Below are 16,859 nucleotides of genomic sequence, written 5' to 3'. Positions count from 1 at the left end.
AATTCTGTAAGACTACTGAATGTTTTCTTAATCACCTCAAACAAGTTTCAAAACTATATCTGTTCTGTAACTCCAGAAAGAAAGAAAATGGTACAGACATGCAGCAAAATTGTAAATCCATTTGTGAGAGTTTCAGAAATAATTTGAACCCAAATCCAATTGTGTATGCATCTCTGTTTAATTAACTTTCAAATGCAAGTGGCCTCATATTTTTAGGATTTTTCTACGAATTATGGCTTACAGATCTTTTTTTCTGGACAGTCAGATTCAAAGAAATTCCTAAAATAGTAGGATTAACCTTTTTGGGTGATTCCAATTGGGTTAGTCTTGTATTAGTACTGGCCATCTAGGAAAAATATTATTAGTCTCTGTTCATACATATTTGTTGCTGTTAGTAATGTTTATGTGTGACATGCATTGTTGAAGCAAAACTTTTCGGTTTATTTAAAACCCTTGACCAACTCTTTTTAGTAGAGATGGGCAACCTTTGTTTTAAGCTTGCAAAACAAAACCTCTGCAACTTAACATTAGCCCTATTGTTTTGCTTAAGTTTTCAAATGATATGGTATATGGTTTGCTTCCTATTTTTGTATGGTGTTAAGTGAGCAAATTAAATTAGGAAAGCTGTTTTCTACTTTTCCAAAATGTTTGAAATTATGTTGTGAATGTTTGTGATGCCAAACTAATGCTCTTGTCCTCTTCATGATGTTATCTACCAGGGGATAATTGGTTTATACCATGGTGATAACCGAGAGAGGCAATTGCTAAGTTGTGATGCACGCATATCTCTACTAGGTAAATAAATGGGGGTTTCTAAATTAAAACTCTTAAAATTGTTTTGTGGTATCTATAAGTATTTTGTAGGTTATCCCTTATTAAGGTGGTTAGCTACTGATTGTTGATTGTTGAATGTTGTCTTGTTGATGCAATGTGATTGATTGTGTTCCATTTATATTTTCCGGCGATAGATGCGAACAATTCCGGAGAAGAAGAAGAAGTGGAATCGGACGAGGATTTTATTTATATTGTTGGGATTCTTATATTGATGGAGTTGAAGAAGTACAGGGACAAATAAGCCAAGGCAAGCCATCTTTTGATCTCTGATTTGGTGTCTAGTTGGATGTCATTTGTTGATGTCCAAAGCACCTTGAATTCTATGTGTGTTATTCTTGCTATTTATGTCATCTATGTGTGTTTCCAAGTGGGGTACTCCCTAGTGGTGATACTCCACCTTTGTCATGTGATTATGGGATACATGGCATCATGGCCGTGCTATTCCCCTTGGTTATCATGTATGCTCAACTTGAGCATGCATCATCTCAAGAAAATAACTTACATCACACCCACCCCCTTTGTAGTATAGAGGTATCAATGTCATGATCTTGGTGTATTCTCAACTTGAGAGGGGTATGCCGTGTACCATATTGGAAAGTATGTTGGATAGTGATACTCCACTATCAAAGTTGTATATTTAGCACCACAAATCTGAAAGTATAATCCTCCTTGTGTTGTCATAATACATGCTTACCTTAAAGCAAGTATGATCCACTCCATTACCCTTTTGTTTACACCACCTACGGCGTGATGACTCTCATCTCGGCCATAGTGCAATTCTAGTTCAACTCATGAAACTATAGGTTGGGAACCCCTCAAGGCTTACCTTGTTGTAAATGTTTTATGAAAACCTTGGGTGAGTTAACCCAAGCGTATGGTTTAAGAAAGCAAAGGATCTTGGTAAAGATGTTCGGAAAAGTGGTGTATGGATGTTTGTTGAACAACCAAGGTGTTGTGGGAAAAATGGTTTTAAAAAGGAGCACTCGCGTATATGTGTACACCAGCCCAACTTTTATTCGCGCAACCACTCTACCCTGGTGTGGGACGGGGCTTAGCTCGTAGTTTGTTGAAGCTGGCAGGAGCACCCTTCACAACTTTCTAGGGAGGGTCATGACGACCTCCGACGCCGGGTTGCGCTCTGGAGGAGGCAATACACTGTCTTAACTGATAGCCGGACGATTACTGAGGGTCTACTGTCATGGCGCCGGAGATACGCTCAAAAGGAGGTATGCTACCGGGGTGCCGGGAAGGGGTAAGCCCGCAGGGAAGGACTCGTGCCAGTGGAGATGGGCGAAAGGTTATGTCCGGGTATCCGTCGTGGCATATGTTGTTATGCGGGGATGATGCCCACACGATAGGTATCCGGATAGTTGTGGGGAAATTGTGCAAACTCTGCAGAGTCAAATCTATTCGAATAGCCGCGTCCGCGGTCATGGACGGGTTGCAAAGGTCTACCTTTACCGGGGCCTGAGTTTTGTTTTGATAAATGCTTTGCAAAGAAAGTGTTGTGTTAGATGTACCGGAAGGGTACGGAAAAAGGGCGTGTGTCGACCATATGGAGATGGTCGTGGAAAAATAAGACCAAGTGGGGAAATCTTTCCTAATGTTTCATGTAGAGGAACTCTTCTTTAACAAAGATATAGAGATGTCATAGGACTTCCCTAGTATCCCCATCACCTGAGATGGCGGTATGCTAACTCTTCTTCAATAAAGATATAGATATGTCATAGCTATCTTTTGAAGTATCTTCTTCAATAAAGATATAGAGATGCCATAGTACCACTTTAGTGTCCGCATCACTTGAGATGCCGACATGCTATATCCACAAGAGAAACTATTTCTCTTTCTCATGCTATTTCCACAAGAGAAATTAGCTCTTCCCTCTTGTCATCTTAGTTTAGCACTTGTTATCTTGCACTCTTGCAAAGTACCTTTCTTGATGGTTTGCGAGTACAATTCCAAATGTACTCACGGCTTTGTCCCCGGCTATTTACTTGGCCAGACTTGGAGGAACACGACGGATGAAGAAGGAGTTGGCGACGTCTATGCGAGCTAGGAACGTCTTCCCGCTCGGCTGCTCGTAGGGTTATGGCAGATGACTTGGGTACTGCGCTGCTGAAGTGATGATGCTACTCTGATGTTTAGTTAGGCCCTTCGAGGCTATTATGTAATTATCGGTCATGTGACCATGTTGTAATTTTCTTATTCCGCTTTGTATGGATGGTGTAATTTGATATCAGTTCGGTTATGTGTTCACGACGCACTGATCATGGGATCGTGAACTGTATACATAACAGGGAATTTCGGACAGCTAGTCCGGGGTCCCCACAGAGAGATGCACAAAGCATATCACTCCCCCAAAATGGGATGTTCCATTAATCACTTCAAAGAGAGCCAAATAAGATATCATCAAGATGCATTAGGCTCAAAGCAATACACAAGTATATGGTGAGTCAAACAAACATACTTGAATACACAAATAAGCAAGTAAGACACAACACATACATACACATATTTGGTACAAAACCAAACATGCAAAGGGGCAAGTAACTTACAATAAACATGAAGAGTTGAAGTATAAGTTACCGCAAGGAGGAACATTGGATTATGAGATATAGATGATAATCCATACGACTTGGCTTGGTCAAAATATAATATATGAAGATCCCTTAATTCTTCATGAAGTAGCCAAATCTCCAATGCCCTCCACATACACCTATTGATCAAATTTGAGCTTGTTGGTCCCCAACCAAGTTGAATCCTAAGAGGTTAGTCACAATAGGCTTGGCAACCCAAATGGTTCTTTTCTTGAAACCCCTTTGAGTTCCAACAAACTTGGCAAACACATTGCCATTCTTATCCTTCCCTAGAGAATAATCATCATCAACAATTATAGGGTTAGATAAGGTACCACCTAAGCAAGAAGAAGCAAAGTGCCCCTTCTCGCGGCATAAGTAGCAAGTGTTCCCCTTTCTCTTCTTTATTGATTTCTTCTCTTGGGGAACATTATCTTGATTCTTCTTGGGAAGTGGCCTATCTTCAACTTGAGGTCGAGCATGAGCTTGACCTTGACCTTGCGGCCGTTTCCCTTGATGTTTCTCACTCAAGTGCTTCTTCTTCTTCAATGGGCATGATCTAACATGATGCCCTTCAACCTTGCACTTGAAGCAAACCAACTTGGCTGGATCCTTGACTTTGTCTTGGCCCTTCTTCTTGTTGCTCTTGCTCTTGGACTTGTTCTTGTTATTGGAGTTGAATCCAAGTCCACTTTTGTCATTGGGGGATTGTTGCACACTTAGCATCTTGTCAAGTGCGGATTTCCCTTCATGACGCTTTTCCAAGTCTTTCTTCAAAGAAAGGACTTGAGCCTCGAGCTCTTTTATTTCCTCTACATGGTTAGTAGAAATACAAGTACTAGAGGAAGTAGAAGCTTCATTGTTAGAGCAACAAGGCAAAGTGAGTAATCCAACACAAGGTGTATCACTAGTTTGACTAGATGGATTACAAGGACTAGCACATGGCAATATAACATTTGTAGTAGAGATTGTGCTAACATCCATATGAGGCTCACAAGATGTTACCTTAGTGATACTTGCCTCATGAGCTAACTTTAGCCCATCATAGGAAATTAGAAGATCATCATGAGAGCTTGAGAGCTTTTTATGACTTTCTTCCAATTCCCTATAATTGCTAGTTAGCAACTCAAGTTGAGCCCTTAGCTCAACATTCTCCTCTAAGGTAGATGCTTCACAAGAATTAGAGTTAGTAGCACAAGCATCAACAATAGATTTCTCATGTTCATGCATATAGGATTCAATTTTTTGTGTAAGCATAAAATTAATATGCTTCTCATCTTTTAGCTCATGCTTGAGGAGAGTGAATCTCATTTCCTCATTTTCAATATGGGACTCCAACTTCACTATGGTTTCCTTATATTTATTCAAGATATCCATAGAGTGTTCGAGATTAGCACGAGCTTCTTTATTACCATGAAGAGAAGCATATATCATTGCCATATTATGCACCAAGGTATTATATTCTTCATCATTATCATCATCATCACTCTCATCATTAGAGGAAGTGTTAGGAGTCAAAGTAGGAGATACCTTTGATCCATTTGCCATAAGGCACATGTGCATACCGGAGAATGAAGATGAAGATATTCTTGAATCCTCATTTGAAAACATGTCTTGATCCATAGAGTGTTCGGTTTCCTCTACATTGTTAGTCAACAAACAACTAGAGGAAATATAAGCATTTTGATTATGGGGGCAAGACAAGGTAAGCATATCTTCATGAGATCTATGTAAGCAATTTACACATGATATGCAAGGACTATCAACACAAGCATGTAGGTCATTTTCAATGCTAGATGTGTTTAAGTCCAAAGAGGAAGCATTACAATGGGATAGAGATGAAGAATCATCACTATTGAGCACAATATCAACATTGCAATTTTCCTCACCACTCACCATATCATTACCTCGTGTCTTGCTACACGTTGGTGAAGTGAAAGAAGATGATAACTCATCACGACCGGAGGTGGAAGCAACTTGGAGCTCTTCATGATGTGAAGGGGAAGAGAGCTCCTCGGAGTCACCACCGACCAATTGAGAAGTGGATCCACCAAACATTTCCTTAAGCTTGATCCACATCTCATGAGACGATTTTCGCTTTATATATATCAAGAACCTACGAAAATCGGGTCTCAAAGAGAATAAAAGCTCATTAGATACTTGAGCTTCAAGATGTAAGTTTTTCTCATCCTCTAAAGATAGATTTTGAGAATCCATCGGAGGAGAAAAACCGACATCTAGAAATTGCTCTATATGTGGACACAAGGTCCGAAGCTTACAAAGCAAGCAATTTCGCCACAAATGATAATTTGTGCCAACAAAGATAATTGTGTCATTGTGCACTAAATTACTAGCCGACATCTTTACTCTCAAGGCGGTGAAGCCTAAAACAAGGAGAGACCTTGCTCCGATACCAATTGAAAGATCGAGATGTCGCCTAGAGGGGGGGTGAATAGGCAATTACAAACTCTTGCGGATTTGTCTTGTATGAATGCGGAATTAAACTATCGTTTAGTTTACAAGCACAAACCCTAAATATGCTAAGCTCAACTAAGTGTAACAATAGCAACTAGAGCTAAGCAAGATAGGCACAAGATATATGTAGCACAAGTGATAGCAAGATATATGTACTTCAAGCACGATGGCTATCACAAGGAAAGAGAGCTCGGGTATAGAAATAACCGAGGCACACGGAGACGAGGATGTATTCCCGTGTTCCCTTGCTTTGCAACAAGGTACGTCACGTTTGGAGGAGTGGAGGTCCCACGAAGGATTCCCCGCGCCACGAAGGCTCACCCTATTCTCCGAACCACACCCACGAAGGATAATGGCCCTTTCCTTATGGTTAGCTTTTCCTCCGCTCCGGAGATGGCAAGCTCCACAACCACTTCACAAGCTCCACGAAGGAGAAGCCCGGGCCTCTTCACAATCTTCTTGAAGAGATCACCGGAGCACCAATCACCAAGCCAACTAGGAGGTCACCCTCCAAGAGTAACAAGCTCACGGTCTCTCACTCGAACAAATCGTGGTGGAGAGCTCAACACTATGCAATGATGCAAAGCAAGAACACCGGAGGTGTTCAAGTCCTTCACACTCAAATCCCACCAAAGCAACGAATGCTAGGATGAGATTGGAGAGGAAGAACAAGGAGGAAAGTCAACCAAAGACTCCAAGATCTAGATCCCAAGAGATTCCCTCACTTAGAGAAGAAACGGTTCGGTGGAAGTGTAGATCTAGATCTCCTCTCTCAAATCCTCAAATATGAGCAAGAGTGGTTGGAGGATTCAAGGGGAAGAGCAAGTTCTTCAAATAGTATCAATGGAGGAGAGAGAATGGGAAGAACTAGTTGCTCAAGGTGGAAGAAGGGCTATTTATAGTCTAGGGAGAAAAATAACCGTTGGGAAAAAAAACCAGGTGAAAAACGGATAAAAAACGAGCTAAAAAATAGCCCAGCCGGTCAGCAGGCCGGCCGACCGGAGCCTGGGCCGGAGAGGCCGGTGGCCTGCCCGGTCGGACCGGCCCACCGACCGGGCGCTGCGAGACAGCGCGGCCGGGCGGCCGAATTCCTTCGGGCCGCACGGGGCAGCCGGGCCGCGTGGGCCGGCGGCGGCCGAACGGCGGACGGTCGGCGCGGAGCCGGGCCGCGCGGGGAGCGAGGCCACGCGAGTGGGCCGCGCGGGGCGGAGCGGGCCTCGCCGGGCGAGCAGGCCACGCCCGCAGCGCGTGGGCGGCGCATAGGCGAGCGGGCCGCGCGCCCGGTTGGGCCGGGGGCAGCGCCGGGTAGGCCGGTTTCGGACCGGGCCCGAGGCCGGTCACAGGCCAAAATGCCCCTGGATCCCGGCCGGATGGCACCGGTGCCAGGGCCGGTCTTCGACCGGGTGGGCCGGCGGCTGGGCCGGTCCGGCCGGCTGCCCCATTCCCCTTTTTTTCTTTTATTCTTTTCTCCATTTCCTTTTTCCTTTTTCTTTAATAACTATTGCTCCCGAACCCCGAATGACATGAAACCAATTTTGTTGGAAAGGTAACGACGAATAGATGATTTTAGAGAGGGAGTCTCCCACCGTCAAGAAACGGTGAAGACGTCCAAACTCGAAAACGCAATAGAAGATGCATGCGGATTCCGTTTTCGATGAACTTGGGCTTGTTGTAAAGCTAGCAACAAGCACAAGAACCTCACTGAGAGAAACACCAAGAAGCAATAAGGATATGCAAAGTATGCAAAGGATTGAGCTCCCTAAGACGATGTGATCAAGTTACTCAACCGAAAGCCCCTCTTAATAGTGCGGCTATCTATCCTATAATCCGGTCTCCCAACATCCACCTTGAGACCGGTAAAAGGAAAACCTAGCAAGGCCATACCTTTGCCTTGCGCATCCCGCTTGATCTTGATGATAACTCTTCAAGCTCTACACAAGCTGGAATGTCTCACTTGATCAATGTTGCTTCGTGAAGACTCACAAATACTCCCCCATACACTATGATGGGAAAGCTCCATTGATGCACATCTTCACATGTCCATTATCACCAAATGGACGGCAAGCTTCAAGCATGTGATCCACTTGAGATGCTCATCTTGAACTTGCCCAACTCAATCCTTGTATCTTCTCATACTCACATAAGATAGAGCATGGCTAATATTGAGTTCCACATAAGAACTCCATCTTCATTTCTTCTTCTTGATCATATCACATATGTATCTTCATACCGATGATCTTGATGCCAATACACAAGATATACCTTTATCTTCATGGCATCCATACTTGAATCCAACACATGGAGTACAAGTAGTACCTATGGAATATTCCTTCATATAAACTTCAATGAAAACATTAGTCCATAGGGGTTGTCATTAATTACCAAAACCACACATAGGGGCAATGTACCCTTACAGTATGCTAGAAAGTTCATGCATCTAAATAATGTAACCTAATAAAGTGTATATTGATGGATAAATATATATGCAGAGAGATGGCCAGCAAATAGTTTTATTTTTATGGTAAAGAGACGGTATGATTGAAATTCAATCACCCTAATTCTGTTTTGTACAAGAAACAGGATATCACTCTAGGGAAGCAGAACATGTAATACTGATTTCTTTTGATATCAAATACTGTGACCTTATTTAAACACTGTCACCCTCATGAACACGTGCTACTGCTATAGCCGAAAAAACACAGGGCTGAACCAAATTATGTTATATAAAAGCTAAATAGCATATGTTCTCCAGTTCCATTTCCAAACCAAATGATGATTCATACCCAATCCTACTTTCTTTTTACTTTGCTTCATCCACATTGTAACATAAAAAATTATGGAGAGCCAAACCACATTACTATTTACTTTAAGTAAGCCCACACCTAAAGTTCGAGAGAAGCTGCACCGCTGCATCAACTAAAACTATTAACCCCATAAGCCCAAATGCAAAGGGCACAACAAATAACTCTGATGAATACAAAATCAAGAAAATAAAACCAACCTTCAACCCCAAGCCATGAAGAAATAGCAACCAGGAAAAAGGAAGAGGCTGGAGCGGCCTTTTCGAACAGGTTGCCGCAAAGACATTTAATAGTGCCAGTTGGTCAATGGCAATGAAGCCCAATTCATATACACTTTGTTCTTCATCATTATTCCCCCAGACTTCTGAAACACACACAATAGCATTCCATTGCGATCCCCGAGATGACATATCTTTCACCAAGATTTGCATTGCTGCTATGTTATGTTTCGTACAGGATAGTATCTTGAATAAGCACCAATAGACACGAAAATTATACAAATTAGAGTTCAAAGAGTGCAGGGATTAAGTGTGAATCGACTAATCCGAATTACTACCACGAGAAGGATTAACTTAAATCAATGCAAGGTACACATGGGTGACAAGATAACTTGCAGAACCATGTACTAATTTCCCTAGCAAAGGACATCCTCTCGGTCCCAATCCTTTCCGTCCAAATCGCCTACTGCAACCAAGCATAAAGCCAAATTTAAAAGTCTCTAAATCAGTTGCATTTGTACCATCATATTTTCATCAACTATTCATTTGAAATCTGTAGAAACAAAACACCTAGGAATTGCAGTGGAGAAACCTACTGGGCAGCTTAAAAAAAAGTAACGTTAGAGTCAAGGCCTCGTAAGAGTTATCTCTCAATTAGTAATTATCAATCAGCAATGACATGGATCAAAAAGACCAATCAGTTGTGAGTATAAAAATCACAGCATTATAAATCACCAATACACAACCGCAAAATTTTTAAAAAAATAGACTCCTATATATGAATGAATCCAACAATATTAAGCTTACAGTACACAAGGTAAAATAAGAGTGGAGCACCTATGAAGCATGCATAATTAAAATTACAAATCCAGTGCTCTGCAGATAAATAGAAGTAAAAAACCAATTCTATTGCTTGTCGATGTATGTCTACGTATGAAATGGAGATACACAATTATCAAGTTAGTAAATACGAAAGAGCTTAAAAGAGGATTACAATGTAATTCAGCCAAGGCAGAACAATCTAACATTATTAAGAACCCATCTTATACTGAACTAATGGAAGCCAAATTGGGCACCATCTATTATATGGATTTGGCAAATTAGTAAATTTTATGATAGCTAATAATCACAAAATATAAGAATACAATTCCAGTGATGTTAACTGAGAAATATTATGATCTGAAGAAAGGTGAATGCAATATCCGAATGCTAAATAATGGGTTGCTTAAACCATGCTTACCTTGCCATGAACTGCAGAAGTTCCTTTATGATCCATGAATCTTTGGTACTGAAGTAAAGTACACATGATTGTCCTGTAAAAGATTCCCAGTTTCAGTCATAAGAATATAAGCCTGGTGGACTTGAATCTTTTGAAGATAGAGATGTCACAGTACCCTTGCGAGCAACACATATTTTTTAATATGCCTTAACGAAATCAACACCAAAGCAAAGGTGTAGCACGGCACCACCAAGACTTGCACGGATGTGGACATTTCCAAAATAAATAAAAAGGCCTAAAGTATCTGCATGAATTGCAAAAACAAAATAAACCCAATTCTGTTGCGCAGTGTACAACCAATTGTGAGACCCATTTTTTTAATGACTTCTTACTTTTTAAGTGCAACAACAAACAAAACGATCTAGCTTAGACCCAGAAAGATTCAAAGCTAAAACCAAAGAAAAAAAAAGGTTGCACAAGCATCTTGTGCTATCTTCTTTAGTATATACATATAAATAACCAAGAGAAATTAAGAACTACAACCTATGCAAGGCATTCTTTTAGCTTCCTTTACACTGATAATAAGAGTGCCTCAAATATCAATAGAAATATGTTGTTTTGCTGAGTAATAATCATTGTATAAAAATTAATTGAATGTACCAACCTTAAGACCATACTTTTCTACCACTTAGGATTTCTTGGTCCTTGCTCCACTTCGATCCACCTACTCCTCCTGGCCACTGTCCAAAACGGCTCTGGATGCAGGGACTCTTGCAGTACAGCGGCGACATGTTAACTCTTACTACAAAAAGGAATAGAAGTGTGGAACATAAGCACTTGAATTCTTAAAATAAATAAATGAATCATCATATGGATTTAGCAAGAGTAAATTCTCATTTTCATTAAAAGAACAAATTAGTTAAGAACCTTATTAGCCATGATTCCAGCCACACTACCATTTCCTTGCTGCTAGTTTCATAGGTAAATAGAGGTGTGCATTCCTAAATTGAGAGCCTATAAGTCTGTAGTGTAAGCTCAAATGCCGTTGGTTTCAGAGAGGTGTTCACTACTACATTCCAGACTTTGAAGTACTCCATCAGACTGAGAACATCCTAACAGGAGGACTCACTCGGTTATGCACTAACGAAAATACATTATGGTAAGGATCTCTCCAACACATAGGAAAAAGAAAGACTGAAATAACAAGGAGCAACAGAGAGTGTGTTCAAGTGCACCATCTCCTCTCTACTCCGAACGGCAAAATTATTATGTATAAAATTACATGAACAACTATGCTATTATCAATATTCAGTTGAGAACCCAAGAATTAGAGCGCACAAATCATAAAAGGGAACATGCAAACTCTGCTGCTCTCGGGATTTTAGTAAACCATATAACCAAAATCTAAAGAATATTGTATACACCCTGCTCTGGAGTAATTCATGCCAAACAAATAATTATCCATGAAACAAAACTAATGAACATTCAGGCGCCACATCAAACATACAAACCCGAATCAAAAGGGGGGAAATCGAGAATCATGACCAAATTGGCAGTAAGGAGGCAAATGGATTGGAGGCTCATGACAACCGCATCAAATCCTAAAGCAACCATCCCGTCTCCCTCTCTTCATTGCTGAGGACCACCACCACGCGCTGCCACTTCCTGTCAACAATAATATTAGCTAGAGTTTTCATCAAACACCTTGTGAGCATAACAAAAACGGATCTGCACCAACATATAAAGTTGAGATTTTATCCATTCCTTTGAGAGAGAGAGAGAGAGAGGGAAAGAGACGGAGAGGAGATAACCTGCTGGTCTCATTTGAAGAAGAGGAGGAGGAGGGCAGGTTCTCGGGCTGCCGGCCTGCGTCCTCGGTGACAAAGTAGGACAGGAGATCGCGTGCTCCTCCTCGCAGCAGTCCCCAACGATTTCGTGGCAGCGCCGGCCCGCCCCTTGCTCTTCTTCTCCATCAGCAGGTCAGGCGACTGCCTCACATATCTTCTGTCCTGCTCGCGCCCAACGTCGGCGCCCAGCTCGCCCGGCACGTGGCGCTCGCGCCCAAGACCGGTGCTGCTACCGCCCAGCCATGGTGACGGCAGGAGATCGGCCAGAGGAGAGAGTGATGGCTGCAGCCCAAGCAGGGGAAGAGGAGGGAGCACGGGAGAGGAGGGGGCATGAGAAAAATCGCCGCCTTTGCGAGCTCCGGCGTGGGGATTGGGAGAAAAGTGGCTAGGGTTTCCTCCATAGGATCCGCCTTTTATACCGGCGCGGTAAGAGAACGGACGGCTCAGATTTGTGAGGTAAAAATCAAGGGTCGATCAAATCTAATTTACTCGAGACCCCCTTTGGGGGGCATCTATTATACCTTTAGATCTCTTTTACACCTAAACCTGAATATATGCATCACACTACTCAACATCTTATTCACGCCTACCCGAACTTGTATTGCTTCAAGGATAAGAAGATTTGTTCATCAAATCTATGAAAACAATATCCTATATGTACACGAGTTGATGTACTTCGTCAGGCTCATTTAATTTGCCATTCACATCTTCATCATGCACCCAATACCTATATTTGAACAACCCAGTTGGAAAGAAGCAAGTGTACATATGATCAGGCTACTTGCAAACTGACTGTTTTTGACTAACTAATTAAGCAAAATTATTTATAAAATTAATTAGAAAAAATAAACTTAGCACAAAGTAAGAGAATAGATAGACACATGGATTGAGCTACTGCATGGTCCTCATATTCAGCCGGACCGACGTGTCTTTTGACTTTGAGCTGGGCTATTCCAAGCATGGTCCAATCATATTCTCGTATTACCCAATTCCGCTCGTAGTATTAGACAAGCCCACGATTTCTTACCGTTCGGCTGAGGCTCTGAAGCACACGATTCCTTTCCGTTACACTGTGATTGCCAAGTCGGTTGTTGATGGGGATTCACAGACGTATATAAACAGGTGCGCCTTGTTGTAAATGAGCAAGGTGAGACTAAATATGACCATAAAATAAAGTTACTACAAAGAGAAGCGGCCAACAGGCCCAACCGAGCTAGCTTAGAACAAGTCCCAGCTAGCAATTGCTGATCGGCCCAACAAGCCGCACACGCACGCTTGCGTCCGTGGGCGACGTGACCTGCTGCCAGCGCGACCAACACAAGGGATCGTTTTTTATGTTTTGCGGTGGCAGCAAACCGTAATTTGTATTGAAAAGTAGTGGCAACAAAAAAACGGACGAAAAAATTGGGGAGAAACCTTACTTCCTTAGGTATAGACTAGGAAAATTGCCCGTGCGTTGCAACGGGATAATACGGGCCAAGAGTTCGTTTCAAGCACATCATGAAGTATGAGTCATCATAGCTAATTGATTAATACAGTAATGTATTTTGTAATCGATTATGAAAATACTTCAGAACAGAAGAAAATGATTCTAAGCATTTGTCTAAAAAAAATTAAATAGCCACTAGTAGAAAATGGCCCTTTTGCACCGGTTGGTAAGGGCTATATGCACTGGCGGAGCTTAGTTGGGGCCAAACTGGGCCATGGCCCGCCCAGATTTTTTGCAAAAAAGAAATTAACTTGTATTCATACAAGGTCCAGCCCATGAGCACGCGCTAGCCTCTCTGCTTCGTTTCATTTCTTGTTGGTTCGCTCGGCTCTCCCAGCTTTTTTTCTCTCGAATCTTAACAGAAGCCACGTCCATGGCCATGTCCCATGAGATGTAGGGGGCGCGCTACTTGCTAGCTCTAATGATTTGGACAGAAAATATGGGGAATCCAGAGAATTTGTGACGGGCACTGCCGCCCGCCTGCAGGGGCCGCCGCAGCTGCGGCCTTCAGGTAGCCGCACCACATGGGCACCGCGATCCGGCCGGTGGTAGAGCAGCCGGCTAGCGACGATACGACCGAATCGAGCCCTAATCTTTTCCCATAATCCCATTTCCTGCTCCATTACTCTTTTCTTTTCCCAAATTCTGTTAGCAATTTGATAGCAGATTAGAAGGAAGGAGTGTTTGCCAAATTTGTTCATCAAGTTTGCAATTTCTGTATGTTTCGTTTAGCCTAGCCCGCCCAAAAAATTTCTCCAAGCTCCGCCACTGGCTATATGCACCGGATGCCCAACCGGTGCAAAGGATCCGGTGCAAAAGGCCCCCCCTTTAGCACCGGTTCAGTTGCGAACCGATGCTAAAGGGTGCACCACGTGGCGGCTGCCGAGGGTCCCAGCGGGAGGACCTTTAGCACCGGTTCGTATTACTAAAGGGTCTTCCGCGGTAGAACCCCGCTATCGTAAATTTTTTTCGAATTATTTTCCACTCCTTTTTTTCTCTTTTTTCAGAATTTCTAATATTTTAGTTATTTCCCAAGTTTAGTCTCTAACTACCCTTATCTCTAGTCCAATTACTTACTCGTGCTCAAACTTCCCGCTCGGTCACCCATCCTCCAACTACTCTAGCACTAGCACGCTTAACTTCCAAGTTCCTTTCCGTCCCGCATCCAAATGCTTCGCGCGCATGTATGTGATACTAGTATCATATCAATCCTATTAACATGTCGGTCAATGTCATATTTCTTTATTGTTCGAATTTCAAATAATTATTTAATAAACAAAAGTAATATTGTAATAATAATCTTGAATAAATAAATAAACATTAACTTTATAATTTGTATAATTTTTAATTATTTTTTATTTTTAAATTTTTTTTAATTTTTTTGCCAAAACCTAAAACCTGAAAATTTGAAAGATCTTATAATTTGCTAAAAGTAATAGTAATCTTTATGCAGGATGCAATTATTAATTTTAATTTAAAAAATAAAAAAAATATATAATATCCTAAATTTCTGGAAAAAAACTAAAATCTTCCTGCTTTCATATTTTCATTTGGAATTTTGAGAATCTAAAAATTGGCTAACCGAATAAACCAATGTGAATTTGGATGTAACTTTTTCCCACGATCATTTTGATATATTACACGTTTTTTTCGACGTCGTATGCAAAAGTTAATGCGGTTTTACCATTTTTCAAACTTTTTTCGCAAAACAAGTGAAAATTCAAATTTGTTAGTTTTCCCTAATAGTAGGTTGCATGACATACAAGAATCTGAAAACATTTTATTTTTGAATTTTCTATCATTTTCTTTTCTATTTTACAGTGTTAAAAAAGGCGATCAACAAGGGGGGTGATGACCCACAAGTATAGGGGGTGTATCGTAGTACTTTCGATAAATAAGTGTCGAACCCAACGAGGAGCAGAAGGTGTTAACAAGCAGTTTTGATGAAGGATTCACTGTAAATGCTCATAGACAAGTTTTCAGGGGGTTTTGATATAGCAGATAAATAAAGTACAAGTAAGTAAAATGCGAGAGTAATAATTGCAGCGAGTGGCCCAATCCTTTTTAGCACAAAGGACAAGCCGGGTTGTTTACTTATAATGACCAAACGTTCTTGAGGACACACGGGGATCTAGTCTAGTGCTTTCGCTTTCTATAGTTGATTAATCTTCATTGTTTTGATAAGTGTTGTGCGGGTTAACCTATGCTAATGCACCGCCCTTCCTAGGACTAATACATACTTGTGATTATACCCCTTGCAAGCATCCGCAAATACAAGAAAGTAATTAAGATAAATCTAACCACAGCCTTGAACTCTGAGATCCTGCTATCCCTCCTGCATCGATATATGATGTCTACGTGTGCTTCTATTCTTGTAGACAGTGTTGGGCCTCCAAGAGCAGAGGTTTGTAGAACAGCAGCAAGTTTCCCTTAAGTGGATCACCCAAGGTTTATCGAACTCAGGGAGGAAGAGGTCAAAGATATCCCTCTCAAGCAACCCCGCAATCACGATACAAGAAGTCTCTTGTATCCCCAACACACCTAATACACTTGTCGGATGTATAGGTGCACTAGTTCGACGAAGAGACAGTGAAATACAAGTGGTATGAATGAATATGAGCAGTAGTAACGGCGCCGTGAAAAGTGCTTGTCGGCGTGCGGTTGATGGTAGTAATATTGCGGGAAGTAAACATGCAGCAGAACGAGTAAACAAGCGGTGTTTGCAGTATTGGAAACCAGGCCTAGGGATCCTACTTTCACTAGTGGACACTCTCAACATTGATCACATAATAAATAAGTTCTCTTCCTTTGTGCTACATATACTCTTGTTGGATGATGAACACCATTCGTTGTGTAGGGCTACAAGAGCACCTCAATGCCGGAGTTAACAAGCTCCACAACATTCGGTATTCATGTTTAAGTAACCTTTAGAGCATAATAGATCTTTGCAATTTAAACCGAGTACTAACATATCATACACACTGTCACCTTTACACTATGAAGGGGAATAAATCACATCAATACTATCATAGTAATAATTAACTCCATAACCTACAAGAGATTATGATCATAACCTACGCTAAGTACTACACGATGCACACACTGTTACCATTACACCGTGAAGGAGGAATAGACTACTTTAATAACATCACATGAGTAGCACATAGACTAATAGCGATACAAAGCTCATCATATGGATCTCAATCATGCAAAGCAATTCATGAGATCATTGTATTGGGTTACAGAGAGAGATTAACCACATAGCTACCGGTAGAGCCCTTAGCCTCGATGGAGAACTACTCCCTCCTCATGGGAGACAAGCAGCGGTGATGAAGATGGCGGTGGTGTCGATGGAGGAGCCTTCCGGGGCACTTCCCCATCCCGGCGGCGTGCCGGAACA

General features: G+C 41.7%; 1 long non-coding RNA gene across 2 annotated transcripts; it reads right to left on the bottom strand.

The window, feature by feature from the left end:
- Positions 1-9,950: 9,950 nt before the first annotated feature.
- LOC124689086 lies at positions 9,951-12,152 on the bottom strand. 2 transcript variants are annotated; one of them, XR_006998709.1, is made up of 4 exons: positions 11,935-12,152; positions 11,635-11,788; positions 10,788-10,925; positions 10,201-10,217 (listed from the first exon to the last, which is right to left on the bottom strand). It is a non-coding gene; the product is annotated as an uncharacterized LOC124689086 (long non-coding RNA). The 2 variants fall into 2 exon arrangements; XR_006998708.1 differs by having other exon boundaries at positions 9,951-10,925.
- Positions 12,153-16,859: the final 4,707 nt, after the last annotated feature.

This window comes from Lolium rigidum, chromosome 2, assembly GCF_022539505.1.
Source record: "Lolium rigidum isolate FL_2022 chromosome 2, APGP_CSIRO_Lrig_0.1, whole genome shotgun sequence".
Taxonomy (NCBI): Eukaryota; Viridiplantae; Streptophyta; class Magnoliopsida; order Poales; family Poaceae; genus Lolium; species Lolium rigidum.
This window is presented reverse-complemented; position numbering and strand designations above follow the sequence as displayed.